The following is a 7004-nucleotide window of genomic DNA, read 5'->3' on the forward strand; positions in this document are numbered from 1 at the left end:
TCTTAAACATGTAGTTACAACTTTTTAACATTTCACATAACCATTATTTTTCATATATAAGAGTTTTAAGGTTCAATTTGAACGAAAATAGTTCAAAATGGGCATATTTTGGTACTTGCTTTCCTATAATCCTCATACTAATGAAAATGCTTGAATAAAAACTTAAATCATGACTTAAACATGTAGTTACAACTTTCTTACACTTCACATAACCATTATTTTGCATATTTAAGAGTTTTAAGGTTCAATGTGCACGAAAATAGTTCTAAATGGGCATATTTTGGTACTTGCTTTCCTATAATCCACATACTAATGAAAATGCTAGAATAAACACTTGAATCATGTCTTAAACATGTAGTTACAACTTTCTAACATTTCACATAACCATTATTTTCATATATAAGAGTTTAAAGGTTCAATGTGAACGAAAATAGTTCAAAATTGACATATTTTGGTACTTGCTTTCCTATAATCCTCATACTAATGAAAATGCTTGAATAAAAACTTAAATCATGACTTAAACATGTAGTTAAAACTTTCTAACACTTCACATAACCATTATTTTGCATATTTAAGAGTTTTAAGGTTCAATGTGCACGAAAATAGTTCAAAATGGGAATATTTTGGTACTTGCTTTCCTGTAATCCACATACTAATGCAAATGTTTGAATAAACACTTGAATCATGTATTAAACATGTTGTTACAACTTTCTAACACTTCATATAACTATTATTTTTCATATTTAAAAGTTTTAAGGTACAATGTGCACAAAACTAATTCAAAATGGGCATATTTTGGTACTTGCTTTCCTATAATCCACATATTCATGAAAATGCTTGAACAAACACTTGAATCAAGTATTAATCATGTAATTAAAACTTTATAACACTTCACATTACCACTATTTTGCATATTTAAGAGTTTTAAGGTACAATGTGCACAAAACTAGTTCAAAATGGGCATATTTTGGTACTTGCTTTCCTATAATCCACATATTCATGGAAATGCTTGAACAAACACTTGAATCAAGTCTTTTTCATGTAATTAAAACTTTATAACACTTCACATTACCATTATTTTGCATATTTAAGAGTTTTAACGTACAATGTGCACAAAACTAGTTCAAAATGAACATATTTTGGTACTTGCTTTCCTATAATCCACATACTCATGCAAATGCTTGAATAAACACTTGAATGATGTCTTAAACATGTAGTTACAACTTTCTAACACTTCACATAACCATTATTTTTTTTGTATTTAAGAGTTTTAAGGTTCAATGTGCACGAAAATAGTTCAAAATGGGCATATTTTGGTACTTGCTTTCCTATAATCTACATAGTAATGCAAATGCTTGAATAAACATTTGAATCATGTCTTAAACATGTAGTTACAACTTTCTAACACTTCACATAACCATTATTTTGCATATTTAAGAGTTTTAAGGTTCAATATGCACGAAAATAGTTCAAAATGGGCATATTTTGGTACTTTCTTTCCTATAATCCACATACTTATGAAAATGCTTGAATAAACACTTGAATCATGTCTTAAAAATGTTGTTACAACTTTCTAACACTTCACAAAACCAATATTTTGCATATTTAAGAGTTTAAAGGTTCAATGTGAACGAAAATAGTTCAAAATGGACATATTTTGGTACTTGCTTTCCTATAATCCTCATACTAATGAAAATGCTTGAATAAAAACGTAAATCATGACTTAAACATGTAGTTACAACTTTCTAACACTTCACATAACCATTATTTTGCATATTTAAGAGTTTTAAGGTTCAATGTGCACGAAAATAGTTCAAAATGGGCATATTTTGGTACTTGCTTTCCTGTAATCCACATACTAATGCAAATGTTTGAATAAACACTTGAATCATGTATTAAACATGTTGTTACAACTTTCTAACACTTCATATAACTATTATTATTCATATTTAAAAGTTTTAAGGTACAATGTGCACAAAACTAATTCAAAATGGGCATATTTTGGTACTTGCTTTCCTATAATCCACATACTCATGCAAATGCTTGAATAAACACTTGAATCATGTCTTAAACATGTAGTTACAATTTTCTAACACCTCACATAACCATTATTTTGCATATTTAAGAGTTTTAAGGTTCAATGTGCACGAAAATAGTTCAAAATGGGCATATTTTGGTACTTGCTTTCCTGTAATCCACATACTAATGCAAATGTTTGAATAAACACTTGAATCATGTATTAAACATGTTGTTACAACTTTCTAACACTTCATATAACTATTATTTTTCATATTTAAAAGTTTTAAGGTACAATGTGCACAAAACTAATTCAAAATGGACATATTTTGGTACTTGCTTTCCTATAATCCACATACTCATGAAAATGCTTGAACAAACACTTGAATCAAGTCTTAATCATGTAATTAAAACTTTATAACACTTCACATTACCACTATTTTGCATATTTAAGAGTTTTAAGGTACAATGTGCACAAAACTAGTTCAAAATGGGCATATTTTGGTACTTGCTTTCCTATAATCCACATATTCATGGAAATGCTTGAACAAACACTTGAATCAAGTCTTTTTCATGTAATTAAAACTTTATAACACTTCACATTACCATTATTTTGCATATTTAAGAGTTTTAACGTACAATGTGCACAAAACTAGTTCAAAATGAGCATATTTTGGTACTTGCTTTCCTATAACTCACATACTCATACAAATGCTTAAATAAACACTTGAATCATGTCTTAAACATGTAATTACAACTTTCTAAAACTTTACATAACCATTATTTTGCATATTTAAGAGTTTTAAGGTTCAATGTGCACGAAAATAGTTCAAAATGGGCATATTTTGGTACTTGCTTTCCTATAATCCACATACTCATGCAAATGCTTGAATAAACACTTGAATCATGTCTTAAACATGTAGTTACAATTTTTTAACACCTCACATAACCATTATTTTGCATATTTAAGAGTTTTAAGGTTCAATGTGCACGAAAATAGTTCAAAATGGGCATATTTTGGTACTTGCTTTACTGTAATCCACATACTAATGCAAATGTTTGAATAAACACTTGAATCATGTATTAAACATGTTGTTACAACTTTCTAACACTTCATATAACTATTATTTTTCATATTTAAAAGTTTTAAGGTACAATGTGCACAAAACTAATTCAAAATGGGCATATTTTGGTACTTGCTTTCCTATAATCCACATACTCATGAAAATGCTTGAACAAACACTTGAATCAAGTCTTAATCATGTAATTAAAACTTTATAACACTTCACATTACCACTATTTTGCATATTTAAGAGTTTTTAAGGTACAATGTGCACAAAACTAGTTCAAAATGGGCATATTTTGGTACTTGCTTTCCTATAATCCACATATTCATGGAAATGCTTGAACAAACACTTGAATCAAGTCTTTTTCATGTAATTAAAACTTTATAACACTTCACATTACCATTATTTTGCATATTTAAGAGTTTTAACGTACAATGTGCAAAAAACTAGTTCAAAATGAGCATATTTTGGTACTTGCTTTCCTATAACTCACATACTCATACAAATGCTTAAATAAACACTTGAATCATGTCTTAAACATGTTATTACAACTTTCTAAAACTTCACATAACCATTATTTTGCATATTTAAGAGTTTTAAGGTTCAATGTGCACGAAAATAGTTCAAAATGGGCATATTTTGGTACTTGCTTTCTTGTAATCCACATACTAATGCAAATATTTGAATAAACACTTGAATCATGTATTAAACATGTTGTTACAACTTTCTAACACTTCATATAACTATTATTTTTCATATTTAAAAGTTTTAAGGTACAATGTGCACAAAACTAATTCAAAATGGGCATATTTTGGTACTTGCTTTCCTATAATCCACATATTCATGAAAATGCTTGAACAAACACTTGAATCAAGTCTTAATCATGTAATTAAAACTTTATAACACTTCACATTACCACTATTTTGCATATTTAAGAGTTTTAAGGTACAATGTGCACAAAACTAGTTCAAAATGGGCATATTTTGGTACTTGCTTTCCTATAATCCACATATTCATGGAAATGCTTGAACAAACACTTGAATCAAGTCTTTTTCATGTAATTAAAACTTTATAACACTTCACATTACCATTATTTTGCATATTTAAGAGTTTTAACGTACAATGTGCACAAAACTAGTTCAAAATGAGCATATTTTGGTACTTGCATTCCTATAACTCACATACTCATACAAATGCTTAAATAAACACTTGAATCATGTCTTAAACATGTAATTACAACTTTCTAAAACTTCACATAACCATTATTTTGCATATTTAAGAGTTTTAAGGTTCAATGTGCACGAAAATAGTTCAAAATGGGCATATTTTGGTACTTGGTTTACTATAATCCACATACTAATGCAAATGCTAGAATAAACACTTGAATCATGTCTTAAACATGTAGTTACAACTTTCTAACACCTCACATAACCATTATTTTGCATATTTAAGAGTTTTAAGGTTCAATGTGCACGAAAATAGTTCAAAATGGCATATTTTAGTACTTGCTTTCCTATAATCCACATACTAATGCAAATGCTTAAATAAACACTTGAATCATGTCTTAAACATGTTGTTACAACTTTCTAACACTTCACATAACCATTATTTTGCATATTTAAGAGTTTTAAGGTACAATGTGCACAAAACTAGTTCAAAATGGGCATATTTTGGTACTTGCTTTCCTATAATCTACATACTAATGCAAATGCTTGAATAAACATTTGAATCATATCTTAAAAATGTAGTTACAAATTTATAACACTTCACATAACCATTATTTTGCATATTTAAGAGTTTTAAGGTTCAATGTGCACGAAAATAGTTCAAAATGGGCATATTTTGGTACTTGCTTTCCTATAATCCACATACTAATGCAAATGCTTGAATAAACACTAGAATCATGTATTAAACATGTAGTTACAACTTTCTATCACCTCACATAACCATTATTTTGCATATTTAAGAGTTTTAAGGTTCAATGTGCACGAAAATAGTTCAAAATGGGCATATTTTGGTACTTGCTTTCCTATAATCCACATACTAATGAAAATGCTAGAATAAACACTTGAATCATGTCTTAAACATGTAGTTAAAACTTTCTAACATTTCACATAACCATTATTTTTCATATATAAGAGTTTTAAGGTTCAATTTGAACGAAAATAGTTCAAAATGGGCATATTTTGGTACTTGCTTTCCTATAATCCTCATACTAATGAAAATGCTTGAATAAAAACTTAATTCATGACTTAAACATGTAGTTACAACTTTCTAACACTTCACATAACCATTATTTTGCATATTTAAGAGTTTTAAGGTTCAATGTGCACGAAAATAGTTCAAAATGGGCATATTTTGGTACTTGCTTTCCTATAATCCACATACTAATGAAAATGCTTGAATAAACACTAGAATCATGTATTAAACATGTAGTTACAACTTTCTATCACCTCACATAACCATTATTTTGCATATTTAAGAGTTTTAAGGTTTAGTGTGCACGAAAATAGTTCAAAATGGGCATATTTTGGTACTTGCTTTCCTATAATCCACATACTAATGCAAATACTTAAATAAACACTTGAATCATGTCTTAAACATGTTGTTACAACTTTCTAACACTTCACATAACCATTATTTTGCATATTTAAAAGTTTTAAGCTACAATGTGCACAAAACTAGTTCAAAATGGGCATATTTTGGTACTTGCTTTCCTATAATCCACATACTCATGCAAATGCTTGAATAAACACTTGAATCATGTCTTAAACATGTAGTTACAACTTTCTAACACCTCACATAACCATTATTTTGCATATTTAAGAGTTTTAAGGTTCAATGTGCACGAAAATAGTTCAAAATGGCATATTTTAGTACTTGCTTTCCTGTAATCCACATATTCATGGAAATGCTTGAACAAACACTTGAATCAAGTCTTAATCATGTAATTAAAACTTTATAACACTTCACATTACCATTATTTTGCATATTTAAGAGTTTTAACGTACAATGTGCACAAAACTAGTTCAAAATGAGCATATTTTGGTACTTGCATTCCTATAACTCACATACTCATACAAATGCTTAAATAAACACTTGAATCATGTCTTAAACATGTAATTACAACTTTCTAAAACTTCACATAACCATTATTTTGCATATTTAAGAGTTTTAAGGTTCAATATGCACGAAAATAGTTCAAAATGGGCATATTTTGGTACTTTCTTTCCTATAATCCACATACTAATGCAAATACTTAAATAAACACTTGAATCATGGTATAAACATGTTGTTACAACTTTATAACACTTCACATAACCATTATTTTACATATTTAAAAGTTTTAAGCTACAATGTGCACAAAACTAGTTCAAAATGGGCATATTTTGGTACTTGCTTTCCTATAATCCACATACTCATGCAAATGCTTGAATAAACACTTGAATAATGTCTTTAACATGTAGTTACAATTTTCTAACACCTCACATAACCATTATTTTGCATATTTAAGAGTTTTAAGGTTCAATGTGCACGAAAATAGTTCAAAATGGGCATATTTTGGTACTTTCTTTCGTATAATCCACATACTAATGCAAATACTTAAATAAACACTTGAATCATGTCTTAAACATGTTGTTACAAATTTATAACACTTCACATAACCATTATTTTGCATATTTAAAAGTTTTAAGCTACAATGTGCACAAAACTAGTTCAAAATGGGCATATTTTGGTACTTGCTTTCCTATAATCCACATACTCATGCAAATGCTTGAATAAACACTTGAATCATGTCTTAAACATGTAGTTACAACTTTCTAAAATCTCACATAACCATTATTTTGCATATTTAAGAGTTTTAAGGTTCAATGTGCACAAAAATAGTTCAAAATGGCATATTTTAGTACTTGCTTTCCT

Source organism: Chenopodium quinoa, unplaced genomic scaffold (genome assembly GCF_001683475.1).
Source record: "Chenopodium quinoa cultivar QQ74 unplaced genomic scaffold, ASM168347v1, whole genome shotgun sequence".
In the NCBI taxonomy this organism is placed as follows: Eukaryota; Viridiplantae; Streptophyta; class Magnoliopsida; order Caryophyllales; family Amaranthaceae; genus Chenopodium; species Chenopodium quinoa.